The sequence below is a fragment of the Fukomys damarensis genome, unplaced genomic scaffold, assembly GCF_012274545.1.
Source record: "Fukomys damarensis isolate Sample0158 unplaced genomic scaffold, DMR_v1.0_HiC HiC_scaffold_28, whole genome shotgun sequence".
In the NCBI taxonomy this organism is placed as follows: domain Eukaryota; kingdom Metazoa; phylum Chordata; class Mammalia; order Rodentia; family Bathyergidae; genus Fukomys; species Fukomys damarensis.
Window position 1 is genome coordinate 37,677,477 of NW_022900940.1, and position 20,205 is coordinate 37,697,681.

Sequence of the window (20,205 nt, forward strand, 5' to 3'; positions counted from 1 at the left end):
AAAAAAAAAAAAAAAAAAAAAAAAAGTTGCAGACTTAGTGCAATTTCAGATGCCTTCCCAACGTCCCTTCCCGCTTCCTTATATATTACAGAGATATAAAAGTTTGGATCTGGAAGAGATCTCAGACTCTGTGTATTTAGCTGCTCATTACCGTCTTAGGCAGGATGACAATGAGGAACTCGTTTTCTAAATTCAAGCTGCAGGAACAAGCCTTGGCCTCGGGTCTTTGGGCTCTGGCTCTGGCTCCTGCAATAGCACAGCAACCCTTTTGTGGGATCCTCTTACTTCACAGTTAGGACTTATTAGCTGGCGATGCCTTTCGGGAGACTGGCCCATTGATCGATGATTCATATGGTGGGCACTTATGGAATCCTGCTGGGAGGACTAGTGACAGAAAGACGGGCAAAATAGAGTTCTTAAGGGATTCAGAGCCTGGCGGGGACGGGCAGTTGCATACTTCACAAGCAGAGGTTAAATGGAAACCTGGAGTCTCCTCTGGTCGTGGGGATTATAACGATGCATCTCCGGCAACAGGTTGTTGAGAAATGTTCTGAGTTAATCATTGTAAAGTACCTGGCATATAGCCAGCACCCAGGAAAGATAACAGCTTTCATGTTTATTTATTTTTAGCCTTGGAGAGAGTGAAGAACATAGGAAGATTCAGAAATGGGTTCTCACTCCACAGGTGTCTTTTTAGTGTCTCTCTCAGCTCCTGGTCTGTAAATCTCTTTTGTTCACCATTATTGCCAAGGGCGTGGCACACAGTGGCTGCTCACTGATACTTCTAGACTGAGGAGTGGAGAGGTGCAGTAACAAGGACTGTCCCCTGGATCCTTGAGGTGAGGTTCTGGGACAGAGCGGACGGACAACCGGAGCACGTGTCTGCCTGGGATCAACCTCACTTCCCCAGGGCAGGGGCTACCAAGAGCCCACCCACAGACTGTGCCTCCCTCTGGGGGGACAGTTTGTTCCTGAGACTTGCTGACGTTTTGTCTTTCAGCCAAGTGACTTTATTGTGAGGAGACCTATTCCCACAGCATCTGCAGACTGAACAATCGTTTATTTCTACCTCTCTTCTGGGTGGTAACTTACCAGTTAGGGGTCCAAGAATCTAGGATTTCGAGATGATAAAGTTTTCTGCTGCTCACAGTGACTATGGGAGGCTTGAAGTTAGGCAAGCAGAGTTTCTGATGTTCCCCCTGGTGCAAAGAAGAGAAGAGGAGGGAAGAAGTCGTTGCTCTCCTGCATCCTTTTTGTGAATGGGCCTGTGGTAAAATGGTTGGATACTTAGGACCTTGACCACGCTGGAGACATGGAAAGGTTTGAGTTCGTTCATTCGTTCTTCATTCACTCTCCAGTCTGTACCCCGCTTTCCAGGAGTCCTCAGCTCTGGAGGGAAATGTTAAGGAAGGTATCAGACTTTCTCTTCAGGGCCTTCAGCTCACAAGTCGTGTACGTATGAGTCTCTCTCTCCAAGATGAAAATCTCGTGTGGCCCACCTGTTGTAGTAAGTCAGTCTTTAGTGTCTGCCAGTGATCGGTTCCAAAATCCAAGGGTTCTCAAGTCCCTTATAAAATGCAGTAGTATTTGCACATACACTGCACACATCCTTTTTTAGACTTTATATCCCCTGTAGATTACTTATAATACTTAATAAGTTCTAAGCAAATACTTACACTATTGTTTAAGGAATAATAGTCTGCCCGTGTTCAGTACAGATGCAGTTTTGGGGGGAATATTTTCCATCCATTGTTGGTTGAATCCACAGATGAGAACCCCACAGATGCAGGATGAGGATAGGTTCTGGGACCTGGCCCTGCTCGGCTTTCTTCTCCTGAAGGAAGGGCCTCGTGTGGTGCAGTGGTGTCGACACCTGGCCTGGGCCTTCCTGCAAGGTGGTCCCCAAAGGTGTGCAGCCTTGGAGGCCGGAAGTGCTAGGGAACGGAGCAAATGTAGAAGGCCGCACGCAGGACGGGGTCCGGAACTGGGGTTCTAGGCTCCAGGGTAAGGCTGACGTAGGTGCTGAGAGCTGCCTTGCACACTCAGTTTTGCTGTGTGCTGCTAGTTCCCTCCTCCTCAGTCCGCTGAGCAGCCTCCAGCTCGAGTTAGCACGGGGCTGTTTCAGTCACTGACTTTTATTGGTTCTCTGTTCATTGCTCAGAGGGCAGTGTGGGACCTGCTCTACCCAGCCCACCCCCAGCCTCGGCTGCTGACCTTGAGAAGCTGGAAACCCAGCGGAAAGGAGGGTGACAGCTGGGGCCCTAGAACCCGGACCTATGACTCTGTGCCTTGGGTGAGGCACACCTCTCCGAGGTGTCTTCTTGGAGATCTTAGCAGCATTTCCAGACTCTGCTCCAAGAGTCGCAGGAAGAATGGAGTCTGTCGCCAAACTTGTTTGGCTAATTCTGGCTTATGCTCAGTCAGACGGGGCCCTTCTTGCTGGGCTAGTCAGGTCTCTGTGTGCACGGAAGACTTGGAACCAAGGGCAGCGTCTCCTGGCCCTGTCTGCCAGTCCACGGAGCCCTTGGGCATGTGCTAGATCAGGACGCCTTCAAGACTCTCCCCAGCACTTCCTCGTTGGGGCGGGGACTGGAGGCTGGCAGTGCTGTGCTACCTGAGGCTTCCTGAGGTGCAGGCCTGGCTGTGGTTCTGTAGCCAAAGTGAAGAGCCAAGACCCAGACCTGGGCTTTTCAACCTTGAATCCTGTTTTCTCATGTTTTGTTGTTGTTGTTGTTTATTTTTCACTAAATGAAAGTCTTTATCTGACCTTGTACCTGCCAAAGGCAGGAGGAACTGGAACAGTCTTAGAAATCTCCTACGGAGCCAGGTGCAATGGTTCCAGCTGCTTAGGAGGCTGAGGCAGTACAATCACCTGATCCCAGGAATTTAGGGCCAGTCTGAGCAACGGTGGGACCTTGTCTTCAAAACAAAATGGAAGTTCTTCCATGATGCTGTTTAAAAAGCCCCTGTCTTTCAGTAAGCCTGGCCTATCTTCTACTCAGGAATTACAGTATCTGCTGATGTGTGGGCACCTCCCAGGGACTTTTTTGCTACTTTATTTTCATATGCATTATTTTTAAAGGGCTGTATAAATCTCCTTCACTTACTAAATATTTACCGAGTGGCAGCGCTGCCGTGCACACCTGGGAAATATCTAAAGATCCACAAACTGGTGAGGACCACATGGACACACACAGCACTCTGAAGGGCACCGAGAAATCCAGCTGGAGTATTGAGAGCAAGAGGCAGCGAAAGAATAACTCTGAGGGGCTTTCGTCCTTGGCCCACGCCCATCTGGCAGAGGAGAAGCTCAGGTGGGACCTGATGTCTGCCCTTCTGCCTCCTCAGGAGCTGGGTGGAGGCTGTGGGAGATGTAAATCTTCTCCGGGAATCTGATAGGAATCCCTGAAGGGCAGGAGTAGCACAGCTCTCTGGGGTGAGTCAGTTTTTCCCACTCCAGGATCCAAGCAGCCGCCTTGGGAGCTGCGAAGGACTGGTGTGGTGGGCAGCTGAGCCCCACCTGCTGTCTTGCTGCTGAGTGGTCCGAGCCTGCATTTGTCTGACAGGTTCTGCTAGGTGGTGGGCTGTCTCCTCCTCAACCCCAGCCCCACATACTCACTGCTTTAATTTTGGTGTTTAGTTTTGGGGGTCTTGGGAGGGACAGTTTTAGTTTTTAATGTTGTAATCATAGCCATTGTATTATACTTTTTTCTCACTTGTTTCGCCAGTCGTGTTTTTGTTGTTACTTTCACATGGATTATCTTTCAAAGACTGTGTACTGTCTCCTGCATTTGAGAAATACTTACAGAGCGGCTGCTGTGCTGGGCCTGGTACTGAGGTTGAGTGAGTAGAAGTTTGCCTTCACTCCTGGCTGCTGCAGGTTCTGATGAGTGGGAACGTCAGCCGCTAACCTTGCAGTCACATGGTCAGTGTTCCGTGAGCTTCTGGCCCTGGCGTTAAGGGTGAGCTTTTACTGTTCTGGTGCTGGGAGAGGAACCCAGGGCCTCACCACTGAGATTCACCCCCAGCCCCACAGGTGAGTAATACCCTGCTCTCCACTCCCTGACACAGGGGGAGGCATTTACTTTTGAAGTGAAATCTGGCAAAGATGAGCATTTTAGGGAGACGATAGGTATTCATAGGATGTTGCAGAAAGTACGAAAAGGTAACAGAGCCACTAGGGTTGTGACAGGGATTTTGTGCTTGTAAATAGCAGATATGTTTTAAAGTTCTGAAATGGATAAGAACTTAGTCACTGCAATCTCTAACAGACCCTTAACTTTTTGTACTTTACAGCTTTATTATACTGTGTTGTCAAAGAATTAGCTGTTGCCTTATATTTTACCTATCCAATTGTGTATTTGGAAGGTTTTCACATTTATGGAAAGTTGAAATAATACTGCAGATGTCTGTTAGAACATTGGCCTTATCTGTCTCCCCTTTTCTGTGTGTGTGTGTGTGTGTGTGTGTGTGTGTGTGTGTGAGAGAGAGAGAGAGAGAGAGAGATAGACCTGAAACCATTTGGAAGGAATTTTCAGACATTCTGATACTTTACCTCTCAATACTTTGGTCTGTGTCTCCTAAAAATAAGGTTATATTTCTGTAAATCACCTATTTCACCCACTTCTGCAAGTAGTGTTATTAATCAATTAATTAATTATTTATTTTGGTACTGGGGATCGACTTCAAGACCTCGCGGTTGTGAAGCATGCGGCAGAACCACTGAGCTAAATCCCCGGCCTATTAATACGAATTTTATAAAATCACCTGCTGTCCAGTTTGACTCAGCTCCCTTCAGTGTTCTGAGACACTTTTCCTAGCTCCTTCCTTGTCCACCACCCCGCGTGGGGCCCGGAGCTGGTTGAGGTGTTGCGTTGGCCACTGTGGCTCTTCAGTCTCCCTGTCGGTGCCGCTTGCATCTCGCAGAGTCGCTGCACATTCTTCTTTTGGTCCTCCCGCCCTGCCCCTCCCGCGGCCCTCAGCAGCCTGGGGACGCATCTGCGGTAGGAAGTCCTGATGCCGGGTGAACAGTGGGTGAAGGGTCAGCCCGCGTTCGGTGTGGTGTACGTCCGACAGGCATGTTACTCTGACTAGCATTTTACCAGTTTTGGGGAAGCAAAACCGTTTGTAATAATAACAACAACAAAAGGTGTCTCGTTCTAAACATAGGGCGCATAAATATTTTTTGAAGCATGGAAAAATCATACACAGGTACTGCTCTGTAGAAAGAGTTTCCAGATTGACTGATACAGGCTCTGCAGGCATGGTGGCCAAGGAACGCGTGAGAGCAAGATCCCAGCCGGTTTTTGTAGGAGCAGCATCAGATGTGGCAGAGATGAGCCCTGTGCCAGTTCGGAGAAGGCTCGATGTAAAGTCAGCTCAGGAAACCTATTCTGTTTGGTGCCAGGCCTTGTGTTGGGCGCTGTGAATGGCCCACGCTGGTGCTTGTAAACCTTACAGTCCGGGAGGGCACGGGCCTACGCAAGCCGTTCCCCAGTGGCGAGGGTAGCACAGGGAAGGTTTGCAGTACCGCGACTTTGAGGTAGGCACGGTGTTTTGCTGGGGCGGTGAGAACATGGAGCGTGGACAGAGCCAGCTCTGAAGTCTTGCTGAGGAAAACCGTGGATGTCGGAAGGGACAGCATGGGCAGAGGCCCAGGGGCAGGAAGGGCTGAGCCCGTGAGCGGAGCAGCAGGCGGGCCAGAGCGACGTGTGACAGCGGGGCTGTCGTGCGTACCTCAGTCCGCCCGTCCCGAGCGCATCTCCTCTTCTTGTGCTGGCTTCCCTGGGACCTGGGAGCAGAGGATCTCAGCTCGGGGTCCCGTCACCAAAGCTGATTGGTTGGCGGCATCTGTTTGGTTAGAACGCATTTCAGGTAGTCTTCCGAGGTCCACCAGGCAGAGACCAGGGAATGTGGCAGAGCACAGGAAGGAGTGCACTTTTATTTCTTAACGAGTTAACATTGTTTTGAGGCAGGGTCTCTCTGTTGCTCAAGCTGGCCCTGAACTGGGGTCGAGTGATATCTGCCTTGGCCTCCTCAGTAGGTGGCACGGCAGAAGGATGTATTTTTAGAATAGTCATTTATCCTAGCTGGATTGGCATCACGTGGTCCTGTTTCTTTTTTTGTTTATAGGAAAGCTGTTGATTAATAGTGTTTTTTATTAATAATGATTAATATTGCCAGATTATCCTATTTGTTCTAATAGTTTTTGCAGATCTTATTTTAATGTTGTTATTTTTTGCGGGGAAGGATTTTCTAGGCATATAATCATATCATCTACAAGTTAATAAAATTTTGCTTCCTTCTCTTTTCTCATTGGTAACCTTTTTTTCTCCCCTTTTGTCTAATTGGATGAAGTCAGTGGCTTCCTGAGCAGTGTTAACCTTGGTGCTATCTGGGGTGGTTTTTACCTTGTGCTGACTTTAGTTTCCCCATGAAATGTGCTGCTGTCTTTCCCTGAAGCCAGGTGTCTCTTGGGGAAGTTTCTCTTCGGTTCTGTCTTAAGAGATTTTTAAACATCAGGAATAAATGTTGGAAGTTAACAAGACTCATTTAAGGCAACACCTTTATGCTACTTATGTATTTAGGTATGCCTTTGTTCAGGTAGTACTGGGCATTGGCCCTGGGCCTCTGGCATGCAAGGGAGGCGCCTGACCCTAGGCACACACCCCCAGCCCATGTCTGGTTTTGTTATTGTCTTTTATTTTGATCCAGCTTAGTGAGATGAATTATTTATATCAGTAAGTTTCCTAATATTGACCCATCCTTTTATTCCTGGAATGAATCAAACTTGTGAACTGTCTATATTTTTTAAATAAAAAAGCATTTTGAGCTACTTTAAATTACTGTTCCAGGCGATTTACTCAGTTTATGCACAGCTTACAGTGCTACTGACAGTACAGCTTTATTTCAGTTTGAGCAGTTGACACCACAGGGACGATCAGTGCTTCATTAGGCCGATATACGTGGATTGAATGTCTCTCACATGCAAAACACTGGTAACGTGGGGACCTGTGATTCTCTGTGCAGTAGTTCCATTGTTAGGATTTGTTTTTGTGGTTGTTACAAGGGACGGAAGTGCAGCTCGTGCTGGATTAGGAAACACAGGAAATGTAGCAGCTCGTGGAGATGGAAGGCCTGAGAGTAGCTTCAGGCCTGGCTGCAGGACCAGGGGCTCAGTGTCATGGGCCCTAGGGTCACTCTGCCCTTTTCCTGCCTGTGCTTTCTTCTGTGCTGGCTTCATTCTCAGGAAGGCTTCCTCCATGACACCCCCAGAGCCGACAGTCTCCTGAGCTGCGGAGAGAAAGCTTATCACTCACACTGTTCCCGTGGAACTTCCTGAGTGCCCTCAGATGTGTCCAGCGTGGTTCTTGGACACTTTTGGAATCCAGGAGCTTGAGGATCAGGATGAGGGTCAGCCTCATCTGAACACGGGGCCAAGAGCTGAAGGGCAGCGGCTGTCCCTACACGCTACAGATGGGGAGTTGGGGTGGCGCATGCTGCAAACCGCCCGTGTCTCTGCCGTCTGAGTCAGAGAGACCCCTTTCTTCTGCAGCCCTTACTGTTCTTTTTCTCAGCTGAGAGAGAGGGGGTTACGGGGTCTAATTCCTGACTTAGCCTGCGGGATTCAGCCAGCCAGGGACAGATCAGGATTTTATGTCCCTGCCTGACGTAGGTCTTGCCCCCACAATTATGATCGAACCAGGAGTGGAGTTAAAGCACTTGCTGGCACCTGGATAGCTGTTTGTTAAGTAAAAGATTGTTCGCCCTTGACCACCTAGCTAAGAATCATAATTCATTCTGGCCAGCCTTGTCATGAGGAGCTTAGAGGGCAGATATTTTTAAAAGTATGTCTTTGATGGGATGGTAAATATTTTTGTAGAGCATTTTTAGTTGCAAAATTTTAATAGTTAAGCAAAGTTCCACCTGGCTTGATTTGTAATCTTTTTTGTTATTTAATTTTATATATTTAATTTTGGGGTTTTTTTTTGAGGCAGGGTGTCCCTTTGTAGTTCGGGCTGGCCTGAACTTACTATGTAGCCCAGGCTGGCCTTGAACTCTTGGTGATCCTCCTGGCCCAGCCTCCTGAATGCTGGGATTATAGGTATGCACTACCATGCCCGGCTTATTTTATTTTTTGTACTGAAGGTTGAGCCTGAGCTACATCCCCACCACTTTTTAAATGGTTTTTACTTTTTATTTTGAGACAGACTCTTGATAAGTCACAAAGTCATCCAGGCTGGGCTTGAATTTTCAATCTTCCTGCCTCAGTCTTCCAGAGTGCTGGGATTACAGGCGTGCACACCACACCTGGCTCGATGTGTCTTTTTTCCCAATGCTTTTTCATTTGCCCTTTATAGAATTGTAAACACACGCACGTGCACGCACACACACACAATTTGAGGGCGGATGGCTCAGTGAGTGTCTCTGCTCCTACCCCCAGACCCCTGTGCAGCACTTCCTCGGATGCTCTAGCTGTCCCATGCAGCCTCTTTTCTAGCCTCCTCCTCTCCCTCCAACCCTCCTCCCCTCCCAGGAACGCACCGAGGCTGGCGTGCCATGGTCTACCCGAGGCCCAGGAAGGGCCCAGCTCGTTTACAAACGAGGAGAGACGGGGTTTGCTGAAGGTCGTTGGCCGATACAGGTGTAGGCTGGGTGGGTGGCCCCTGGCTGCAGCCCAGGTACCCACTCATCCCTGCTGCCCAGTGACACCGCGTGCTGTAATCACTGGACTTGGTCATTCTTACCCCTTAGTCCGTAATTATTTGACTTGTTTCTTAGAATATCCTAATTTCTGCAAGAGTTGGCATGTGCAGGAGAAGGAATATCAATGACCTGACTTGCTTGGGTTCAGATTCCTGCTCTTTTATGGCCTTGCCCAGGGACCCTCACCTTCCCAAACCTGGGCATCTTCATCGATGAGTGGGGCGGTGTTAGTCCTGGCCTCACAGGTGGTTGTGAGGATGGAATGAGATGACAGGCAGCGCCCACTCAGCACGCCTGGAAGCTGCTTCTGTTTATTGTTTTATTTTTTTGTTTTGTTTTTTAGGGACAGGGTCTCACTATGTAGTTGAGACTGACCTGGAACTCACTATGTAGCTCAGGCTGGTCCTGAACTCACAGCGATCCTCCTGCCTCAGCCTCCCAAGTGCTGGGAATACAGGCGTGCGCCACCACACCTGGCTGGAAGATGCTTCTCTAAACAGCCATGTGCTACGTAAGGACAGGACACATCCCACGAAGTGTGTTCTTAGCGGACTCTTGGCCTTGTGCGAGCGCCATAGAGTGTACTGACTCAGACCGAGACAGGCGTAATGTCTCCGGGCCGTCCAGTCCTGTGGGACCACTCTCATGTGCATTCTGACATTGGCCAAATCGTCCCTGAGTCACATGACTGTGTTTGAAAGCCAGCGGGTTGCATTTATGGTGGGAGAAGGTGAGATATAACACAAAGGCACAAACTTCCCTTCACAAGCGAACATTTTAGCTTAACGTTAATTTTATATTCTAACTTGGTGTTTGATTAACGATAGCATGGTACTGAGGAACACAGGCTCTCGAGCCAGACTGCTTTGGTTCAGATCCTGCCTGCACCACTAGCCAGTTGTGTGATCTGGGAATTACTTGTCCTCTTTACTTTTCTGTGAATGTAAAATAAGGCTAACAACAAGCCCTACCTCATGGGGCAATTCTGGGGATGAAATTAGATAATGTACATAACACACTTCCTTAGCCAGGAGCCTCAGCTGTTGTGTAATAAATATGACTTACTATTATTACCAACAAATTGACCTGTACTTCTCTCTGGGTATTAAACATATTTTTTTCATTTGTCCTTGAGACTTGAACCGAGGGCCTTTGCACTGAGCTATATCCCCAGCCCTTTTTTCTTTTTCTTGCTACCTTAAGTCACCTAGGCTAGGTTTGAGCTTGGGATCCTCCTGCCTCAGCCTCTCAGAGTCCTGGGTTATAAGTATGAACACAATGCCTACTTTTTTTTTTTTTTTTTTGGTATTTTGAAACAGGGTCTCACTATGTAGTTGAGACTGACCTAGAACTCACTATGTAGCCCAGGCTGGTCTTGAATTTACAGCGATCTTCCTGCCTCAGCCTCCCAAGTGCTGGGATTATAGGCGTGCGCTACCACGCCCAGCTCATAATGCCTACTTGTGTTAAGCCTTCTGAATGAAGTTTTGCCCAGAGTCATGGCTGCTGCATGTATTCTGTATCTCCCTGGAGTCTTTCAAAAGTCTTCCTGCCCGTCTATGTTGTAACGGGCATGGCAAGGGCAAACTGGTACTACCCTGGTGTTGGCAGCATCCTGTGGGAGCCACCGAAAGAGGTCAGTGGGTTCTTGGGGAAGCGTGAATGGACCACTCTCCTGGGTCCAGCCTTTTGTCCTGTGGGGACAATGCGGCTTTCATGGGTGACTCATCCTTGGGCAGCAGGGCCCACACCGTAGGAGGGTGGAGTTGAGCCCAGCAGGTGCCAAGTGGGTCCCTCAGTAGTTGCTCTAGGGTTTGTTTCTCTGAAGCCCAAGGAGTCTGGCCAGCCAGCAGTGGATCAAGTTGAGTAACTGAAAGGGTGTGAGAAAATCAAAGATCCTGGCTAGATCCTCGCTTTAGAAAAGCACCCTTTCAACTCTAAATCAGCCCATGAGCTACAGGGACCGGTGCCAGTTAACCCACATTTAGTAAGAAACTGGGTTAGTGGATGCTGTCTTTCTTCCCCAAGCACGGCCTGGCTGCTGGTACAGCGATGCCCATCGGATGGATTTTCCTCGGTGTTGGTCTCTGGTTCTGACGACCTCTGTGTTCGGGGACGCACTTCAACACATCCGGCCGTTAGGTTTTTTTATTAAGTTCTTCTGTGACAGTTTCACTCCGTGGATGTGGTGTCTGCTGACGTCTGTATGTGTGTGTGTGTGTGTGTGTGTGTGTGTGTGTGTGTGTGTGTGTGAAGGCTTCCTGTCTTCCCTCCCTCAGGCCTCGCTCTGCCTTGTTTCAGGGGCTGGGACCCGGCTGCCAGTGACACAGTGACTCCCTTGTCCTGTTGGTTCCCACCAGCGGATGGGCAAGGTCACTTTCACACTCGACACCTGCTTATCAAAGCCACCAGCTGCACTCCACAGAGAGGGGCCCTCCCCCGGGAGGGGCGAGGAGGACTGGCTGGGGCAGCGGGAGCTTCAGCTCTCTTGCCTCTCAGTAGCATTCCCATCTGAGAGGGCTTTTAAAGAATACAAGTTTGGCACGCATCATACACGATTTGGCGTCCTCGGTGTTGAGCTTGCAGGCAACATTTCCATGTAGAAAATGGCTTTCGGCTATGATCTGCCACTTAGTTTTTGGAAGTGCTGTGATTTCAGAGAAAGCAGAGTGAAGAGCCGACGACTCCTGCGCAGGAGATGGGTGGCGCACGGATGGGGTGTGACAGTGTCACTCTCTTCCCTTGCACGTCTGCCCTCCGAGCTTCCTGTGCGTCCTGAGGACTGACCTGGTGGCCCCCTGCCCTGTGATCTCAGCAGGTGCATTTGCATTTAAGGGCAGCTGCCTCTCAGGGGGAGTTGGCACCAGGTAGGGTGGTACACACCTGTCATCCCAGTAATTCAGGATGCTGAGGCAGGAGGATCACTAGTCTGAGATTCTGTCTCAAAGTTAAATAAAAAAGGATGGGCTGTAGCTCAGCACTGTGGGCTGGTAGGATGAGACCTTTCTCGCCACTGAGCATGTGGTGTTGAACGTGGACCAGCAGTGGGGAAATGTTCCTGGCTCCAGGTAGGGATGGATCCATTTTGAGGCATCTGAACTTATGTAATTGGGATACCTTTTCCAGGTAATTAAAGAATACCCTTTTCTGGCTGGGGATGTGGCTCAGTGGTAAGGGCTTGCCTAGCATACACAAGGCCCTGGGTTCAATGGCCAGTAAGACCCCCTCCCAATTCTTTTTGAAACTTAATAAATACACAGGCCATATGGCCACCTTCCTGAGGCGGAACCCACGAAGCAAGAGGCTCTACAACGTCTGTTTGGTTAGCTTCCTGCTATGTCCATGTTGGGCTACAGCGAAACAAGTTGAGACACATCGTGAGAAGTTCAGAGGGCCGCAAGAGGTCCATTCCTGAGCCAGATTAAAAGACTGGTACGGTGTTACCCTGTGTCTACACGCAGTTGCTCAGATCCACACTTGTAGCAAAAAGCAGCTGTAGCCATTTGTTAAACAAATGGGTGTGACTGTGTTCCAATAAAACTTTATTTATCTAAGCGGGACAGGGTCAGATACAGCTCCAGGCCATAGTTTGCCAACCTCTTATCTAGACAATAAGTTCAGGTTGGTTAGTAGCCTTTTGCTAAGATGTTATAAGTTTGAAAAATTAAAAATAAGTTTTACAAATTTTTTACTTTTATAAGTTAAATTTTATTATTATATTATTACTATTTGTTGAGTGAAGAAAAAACTTGAGATTTAGAAAGAATTTTTAAAACGTCTTGTTCTGCTACTCATAATAAACACAGTTAATCAGTGACTGATATAGGAGATTTCCTTCTTGTGTGGTATGGTATGCACATTAATTATTTTAATCAAAATGGTACTGTATATGCAGCATGGTTTTGTGCTTTCTTCTAGACCTCAGTGATCCAGGCAGTGAAGGCAAGGAGGGCCAGCAGGAGTGGTGCGGTCTGGGGAGGCTGTGGGCTGAGGCCGCGGAAGGGTCACTTCCGTTCTCCTGTAATGAGATTCATCCTGTTCGTCTTCCATGGCGGCTGTGAGGATGCGGGCTGAGTGCCCGCTGGCCATCCACCGTCGTCGTCACTGTGTGGTCGCGCTGCTGGAACGTGGTTCTCGGGTTTTGAGGCAGGTCCTACCCCGCCCGCACACCCAGGCCATGCCTAATGCCCCATGCTGGCACAGGTTCGCTGCAGCAGTGACGCACCTGGCCCATCGGGTCCCCTCGGGACGTAGATGCCCCTCCTGGCACCCTCAGTGGGGGCCACTGCAGGCCCATCTGAAGCATCCCCCTCCGGGGCCCCGGAAGCCCTCTTCCCCGGTCATGACCTCTCTCTCCTGTACCTGGGGGCAGAGCAGAGGCGCTGCCAGTGCTCGGGGAGAGGTGGAGGGGGCGCAGGGTCTGTGCTGACAGAGTCTTGTCTGACTGAGGCACACCGATCCCCGTGCAGCTGTCAGGGGTTGGAGGTGACCGTCCCTCAGCCAGGCGAGGAAGTCAAAGTGTTAGGTCACGCAGCGGGTAAAAGGTGGTCGTGTTTGCACGCCTTTCCTTGTGATGTCAGATCCACTCTCATTTGCTTCCATGCAGATCGGGATTTATCGGCTTCAACACCATTCACACTTTGGATAGGAGAAGTCTTTGCTTTGGGCTGTGTCCTGCGTCCTGTGTCTTGTAGGCTGTTTAGAAACATCCCTGCCATCTGTCCCTGGGTTCTAGGAAGTAGCACCTCCCCCTGCCTTGTGGTAAACAAAAATGTCCCCAGATATTGCCACACATCCCCTGGGGTGGGAGAGGTTCACAAGAAGGGAGGCATTCCGCAGTCACACACAGCATCACAACACCTCAGTCTAGGACAGACTGCGTGTACTGTGGTAATTTTGTAAGATCATGACCTATACCAGGCTTAGCGGCACATGCCTGTAATCCCAGGACTCTGGGAGGGTGAGGCATAAAGATTGAGTTCTAAACTCAGCCTGGGCCACTTAGGGACTTAACAGGACCCCTCTCTGAAAAAGTAAAAAAAAAAAAAAAAAAAAAAAAAAAATAAAAAGACTGGGGATGTAGCTAAGTGTGAAGGCCCTGGGTTTGAGGGGAGCCGTACTTTTCTGGGTGTCCTAGTGTGTCCACATAGGAGATATTCAGCAAGTTCTGCTTTAGGGCAATTCTAGAGCGGTGATGGTGAACCTTTTAGAGCTTTCAGTAACGGCCCACTGCAGCTCGCGCGCACTGTTATGGATCGCAGTGTGTGCGCAGGTGTCAGGTGGACATTGGTTCCAGGCAGTGTGACTTGATCTCCTGCTGAGAATGTTTCTGTTCTCTTCAGCAGGCTGTGTGCCTCCTGCCTTAATAAAGATGGCAGTGTGACCCCCATTTCGTTCCCCCAGACCTTCCATCCATCGGGCACTTAGAGACAGGATCCCCAGCCAGGCAGGGGTGGGCGTGTCTGCCTGCCCGCATCCTGCTCTGTCTGCTTTGGAATTTCCTCTTGGTCTCCCTCCTGGAGATTTTCTCTTTTTCTCATTTTCTTCTTCATCTTTTGCTTTCTCCTCTGTTCTAAGTCTAGTGGAGTTTCTGTAAGTTATGAGTGAACAGTTAGTGAGGGTCTGGATGTCTCTTCCTTGGAGTAAAGTTTATTTTATTTTATTTTCGTTTTTTAAGACAGGGTCTCGCAACGTAGTCCAGGCTGGCCTTGAACTCTCAACGATCCTCCTGCCTCAGCCTACTGAGTGCTGTGATGACAGGGGTGTGACACCATGCCTGGCTTGGAGTAAAGTGTATTTTTATAAAACAGTGCATATCTGTTCTTCAAAGAGCTCCCTCCCTATGGTGGAGGCCCCGTCATTAACACCTGTTCTCCACGGTTGTGGTCCTTAGGAGTCCTTGGGCTCTGGGGACAAAGACACTTGGCTCTGAATAGGGCTGAAGACCAGGTGAGCTGTTTTACACACCTGAAGCTCGCAAGCAGGGCACAGGTTGTAAATGGTCAAAGTTAATCTTAAAATCCTCCAAACCACGCATAAAGGATAGCACAGGTGTAGCGGATGTGCATTCAGGTGTCAGCGTGCGTGGTTGTCTCAGTGAGGAGGGAAAATGCAAGTGAATTCTGTGGATTTAGTAACCAGGATGGCGCGGATGGGCCCGCTCCTGCCTGAACTGACTGGCAGAGGGGCGTGTGGCCTGCCCCTGCCCATTGGAAGGGTGCAGACACCCCGCATCAGAAGCCTGGGTCCCCCACTTCCTGCTGGGCGGCCTTGTTCAGGTTCGTGGTAGTGCTGGGCCTCAGCTGCTTTGTCTCTAGAGCTGGCACGATGTTAATATCCGTGCTCAGAGCAGAGTGAGAGCCGACTCAGTGCTGGCAACACCGCCCCTGTCCTTCTGTCACTGTTGTCAGATGTGGGGCTGGTTTGGAGTGCAGCCGAGCCCCATACTCCTGCCCCAGCGCCCCCCTCGCCTTGTCTCCGCCCGCTGCAGGGGCTGTAGTGACCTTGAGCGCTGCCCTCCCCAGCCTGACAAGATGCAGGTGCAGCTCTGGCCTCGCTGTCCTGGCTCCCGAGCTCGTGTTCTTGGTGGGGACTGGACGAGGGATGGGGGATCCTGTGAATTTGAGACAGCCTGCGGAGGTCCCGGGGCCCCAGGGAGCTTTGAGGCCGGCTCTGGGTCCCCGGGTGAGTTAGAATTGCTGGGCGCAGGCTCCCGGCTCAGTGGATGCCCGCGAAAAAGGCGGGAAAAGTCAGACTTAGAAACCAGAGCCTCAGACTCAAGTGCTGCTTCTGTGGGCCCCACGGTGAGACAGCGGTGTCCTGGCTGGGAGGGGGTCGGCCCCTTTCCCCGGAAATCATCCCCTTCCTAGTCACTGCCTCCGGGAAGCGCTGGCCCAGTTGCCTGGTCTGCCAAGCACCCAGGACAGTCCAGAAATTGAGATCTATTCTTGTTTTTGTTTTTGTGTTTATTGGTGCATTTTAGATAAGCGTAATGATCACATTCATCATGAGTTTGTACCTGTACATGATGTATCTTGCTTCTTTTTCTCGCCCTTCCTTTCCCCTCCCTTCAACCCTTTTTCCCCTTCTAATTTATGAAAAGCTGTTTCCATTTCTTTCTAGTCTCTTTTCTCCTTTTCCCTTAACCTCCCCCCTCCCCATTTGAACATTGTCTTCCTGTTTCACCACATCTATGATACATTTTGGTCCTTATTTACACATTCTGTTTCTCATACCAAAGAAACCATGCAATATTTGAACATATGAGACAGATTTATTTCACATAAGAATGGGGTGTTAAGGTGCATCCATCTACTTAGAAATGTCATGAGTTTATCCTTTATGGCAGAATAGTATACTTCATTGTTAAAAAAAAAACAAAAAAAAACACCACATCTTCTTTCTCCATTTATCCATTGATGGGCATTTGAACTGTTCCCAAGATTCAGCTTTTACAAACTGTGCTGCTGTAAATATGGGTGTGCATATATCACTGTGCTATGATGCTTTTAATTCTTTCAGTAAGACACCAGGAAGAACAGATGGCCAAATGGAACCTCTAGTTTTAGTTCTTTGAGGAATCTCCACACTGATTTCCACAGTGGTCATACCAGTCTACACTTCCTCTAACGGTGGAGAAGGCTTCCTTTTTCCCCAGCAGCCTTCCAGCATTTGTTACTGGTTGATTTCTTGGTTTTTTTTTTGTTGTTGTTGTTGTTTGTTTTGTTTTTTAAGACAGGGTCTCACTGTGTAGTTGAGACTGACCTGGAAACTGGTTGATTTCTTGATAGCAGATAATATTCTTTCTGGAGTGAAATAAATCTCATTGTTGCTTTAATTTGCAGCTCTCAAATGAGCAATGATGTTGAACATTTTTTCATATATATATTTGCTGTTTCTATTCCTTCATCTGAGAAGTATCTGTTCATTTCAGATGCCTATTTTTGGATTGGGTCTTTAAATTTAAGGGGTCTGAATTTTTTGAATTCTTTATATATTCTAGATAACTAGTCTTTTGTCTGAGGAACAGCTGGCAAAATTTTCTTCCCATTCAGTGGGTTGTTTCTTCGCTCTGTCAGTGGTTTCTTTGCTGTGCCAAAGCTTTTTAATAAGATGAGATCCCATTTGTTGATTCGTTGTGATATTTCCTGTGCAGTTGGGGTTTTGTTCATAAAGTCTTTGCCTACAACTATGTCTTCAGGAGTTCTACCTATTCTGTGTTCCAGCATATTTAGTGTTTCTGTTTTAATATTTAAATCTTTGATCCATTTTGATTTTAGTTTAGTGCACAGTGAGAGATAATGGGTCTAGTTTTAGTCTTTGGCATGTGGAAAGGCAGTTTTTCCAGCACTATTTATTATAAAGAGAGTATCTTTCTTCCAGTGAAGGTGTTTGGCTCCATGTCAAAGATAAGCCAGCTAGTGTGTTTGGAGCTGTTCCTGCATCTTCTAATGCGTTCCATTGGCCCTCAGGTCTGTTTTTTTTTGTACCAGGGATCAAACTCGGGTCCTTGCATTTACAAGGCAGGTGGTGGAACCACTGAGCTAAATCCCTGGCCCTGTGTGCCCCCAGTACCATACTGTTTTTTATCATAGTAGCTTTTTAGTATAATTCCAAGTCAGGCATTGTGATGTCCCCTGCCTTGCCTTTGTTGCCTTTTTTTTTTTTGCTATTCTAGGTCACTTTTAGTTCTGAATGAGTTTTAGAATTCTTTTCTCTAATTTTGTGAGTTATGCTATTGGTATTTTGATTGGGATTGCATTAAATCTGTATATCAATTTTTGAAGCATGGCCATTTTCACTATATTGTTCTGCCTATCGAAGAACAAGGGAAATCTTTCCATTTTCTGCTATCCTCTTTGATCTCCTTTTTCAGAGTACTGTAGTTTTCAATGCAAAAGTCTTTTTTTTTTGGTCGCTATTGTGAAAGGTGATCACTTCTCAGCCTTTTGGCTAAGATGAAGTATATTGTGAAAGGTGGTGTTTCCCTAATTTCTCTCTCAGTGGGTTTGTTATTTGTATACAGGAATGCTATTCATTTTTAAGTATTGATTTTGTATCTGGCTGTGCTACTGAATTTGGTTATTAAATCTAGAAGTCTTTTGTTGGAGTTTTGGGGGCCTTGTATGTAAATATTATGTCATCTGCAAATAATGATAATATCTTCCTTTTCTATCCTTATTCCTTTTATTTTATTCTCTTGTCTAATTGCTCTGGCTAATGTTTCTAGAACTATATTGAATAAGAGTAGTAATAGTGAATATCCTTGTCTTGTTCCTGATTTTTTAGTGAAAGCTTTTAGTTTTTAACCATTTAGTTGGCTGTTGGTTTGTCATAGATGACTTTTATCAGATTGAGGTAAAGATTGACTATTCCAATTTTCTGTAGGGTTTTTAATCATGAATAAGTATTGAACTTTGTCAAATTTTTTTTGTGTTACATTTATTGATTTGCATATGTTGACCTGTCCCTAAATTCCTGGGATAAATACTACATGGTCATGGTGTACAACCTTCTTGATGATGTGTTGTGTTCTGTTTATTGAGTATTTTTGCATCTATATTTATTAGGAAGATTGGCCCATAGCTCTCTTTTTGGGTTAAATCCTTCTCTGGTTTTGGTATCAGGGTAGTGCTTGCTTCCACAAATGAGTCTGGGACTATTGCTTCCTTTTCAGTTCCATTAAAGAAGCTGAGTAGTGGCATTAGATCTTCTCTAAATTTCTTGTAGAATACAGCAGTGAATCGGTCAGCACCTAGGTTTTCCTTGTTGGTAGGTTTTTAATTACATCTTCAGTTTCATTGACTGAATTAGGTTATTTAGAATCTTTATATCTTCTTCTTGATTCAGCTTTGTTAATTCATATATATCTGGAAATCTCTCCCTTTCTTTTGTGTTTTCCATCTTGTTGGAATACAAGTTCTTGAAGCAGGTATTAATGTTCTTCTGGATTTCTGTAGGATTCATTGTAATTTCACCCTTTTAATTTCTAATTGCATGGGCTTGAGTCTTTCCTTTTCTTGATAAGGTTGGCTAAGGGTTTGTCAATTTTATTTAATCTTTCAAAGAACCAACTGTTCATTGATTTTTTGTGTTCTTTTCTTAGTCTCTATTGCATTAATTTCTGCTCTAATCTTTATAATTTCTTCCCTTGTATGAACTTTGGACTTGACTTACTCTTTTTTCTAGAAGCTTGAGATTCAACATAAGGTTAATTATTTGAGCTTGCTCTGTTTTTCTTTTCTTTTTTTTGAGGTGGGGGGGTTTGAGGAAGGATCTCCCTTTGTAGTTCAGGCTTACCCTGAACTTACTATGTAGACCAGGTTGGCCTGAAACTCACAGTGATCCTCCTGCCTCAGCCTCCTAAGGGTTGGGATTACCCATATTTCTCACTGTCACCATTCCCAGCTCTGCCCTATTTTTATTTCTTTTTTTTTTCTTTTTGGTACCAGGGATCGAACTTGGGCCCTTGTGCTTGTGAGGCAGGTGGCGGAACCACTGAGCCAAATCCCTGCCCCTGCCCTGTTTTTCTAATGTGGGAATTTACTGTTATAAATACCCCTTGTAGGACTGCTTTCATTATATCTGATAAGTTCTGGTATGTTATATTGGCATTACTGTTTAAGAAACTGTCCAATTTTTTCTTTAATTTCATTGTGACCAATGGGTTGTTCAGAAGGGTATTATTTAATTTGCATGTGTTTATGAAGTTTTTGTAGTTTCTTTTGTCATTGGTTTTCAGTTTCATTGCACTGTGCTCTGATAATATGCATGGGATAATTTCATTCCCTTTGCATTTACTTAAGCATATTCTATGAGCTAGTATGTAGTATAGCTTAGAAGAATGTGCATTCTGATGTTGTGGAGTGGAACACTCTGTAGACATCTACCAAGCCCATTTGTTAAAAAATTTGGCTCAGTTCTGATATTTCTTTTTTGGTTTTTCATCTAGTTGATCTATTTGTGACAGTGGGATATTGAGGTCCTCTATTATAATTTTATTAATGCTTACTTGATTTTTTCATGTCTGTTAATATCTGTTTTATGTAGTTGGGTGCACTGGTATTTAGTGCATATATTTATGATTGTTATATCTTCTTCCTGGATTGTTCCTTTAACAAGGATGTAGTGACCTTTTTTGTCTCTCTTGATCAGTCTTGGCTTGAAATCTACTTGTCTGAAAATAGAATAGCTACCCCTACTGTTTTCTGGGTTCCTGTTACATGGAGTATTGTTTTCCATCCTTTGACTTTCAGTCTATGAGTTTCTTTTTCAGTTAAATATGTTTCTTGTATGAAGCATATTGTTGGATCTCGTTCTTGATCATTCTGCCAGTCTGTTTCTTTTTTTTTTTTCCTTTGGTACCGGGGATTGAACCCAGGTCCTTGCACTTGCAAGGCAGGCAGCGGAACCACTGAGCTAAATTCCTGGCCAGTCTGTTTCTTTTGATTGGTGAATTTAGACCATTTTCATTGATAGTTATAATATATATTATGTATA

General features: G+C 46.7%; 1 protein-coding gene across 3 annotated transcripts in view; it reads left to right on the forward strand.

Annotated features, from left to right (window-relative positions):
- The window catches only part of Arhgef3 (Rho guanine nucleotide exchange factor 3), a 316,326-nt gene that overhangs the window by 52,354 nt on the left and 243,767 nt on the right, over positions 1-20,205 (forward strand). The gene's annotated exons all lie outside the window — the stretch shown is intronic.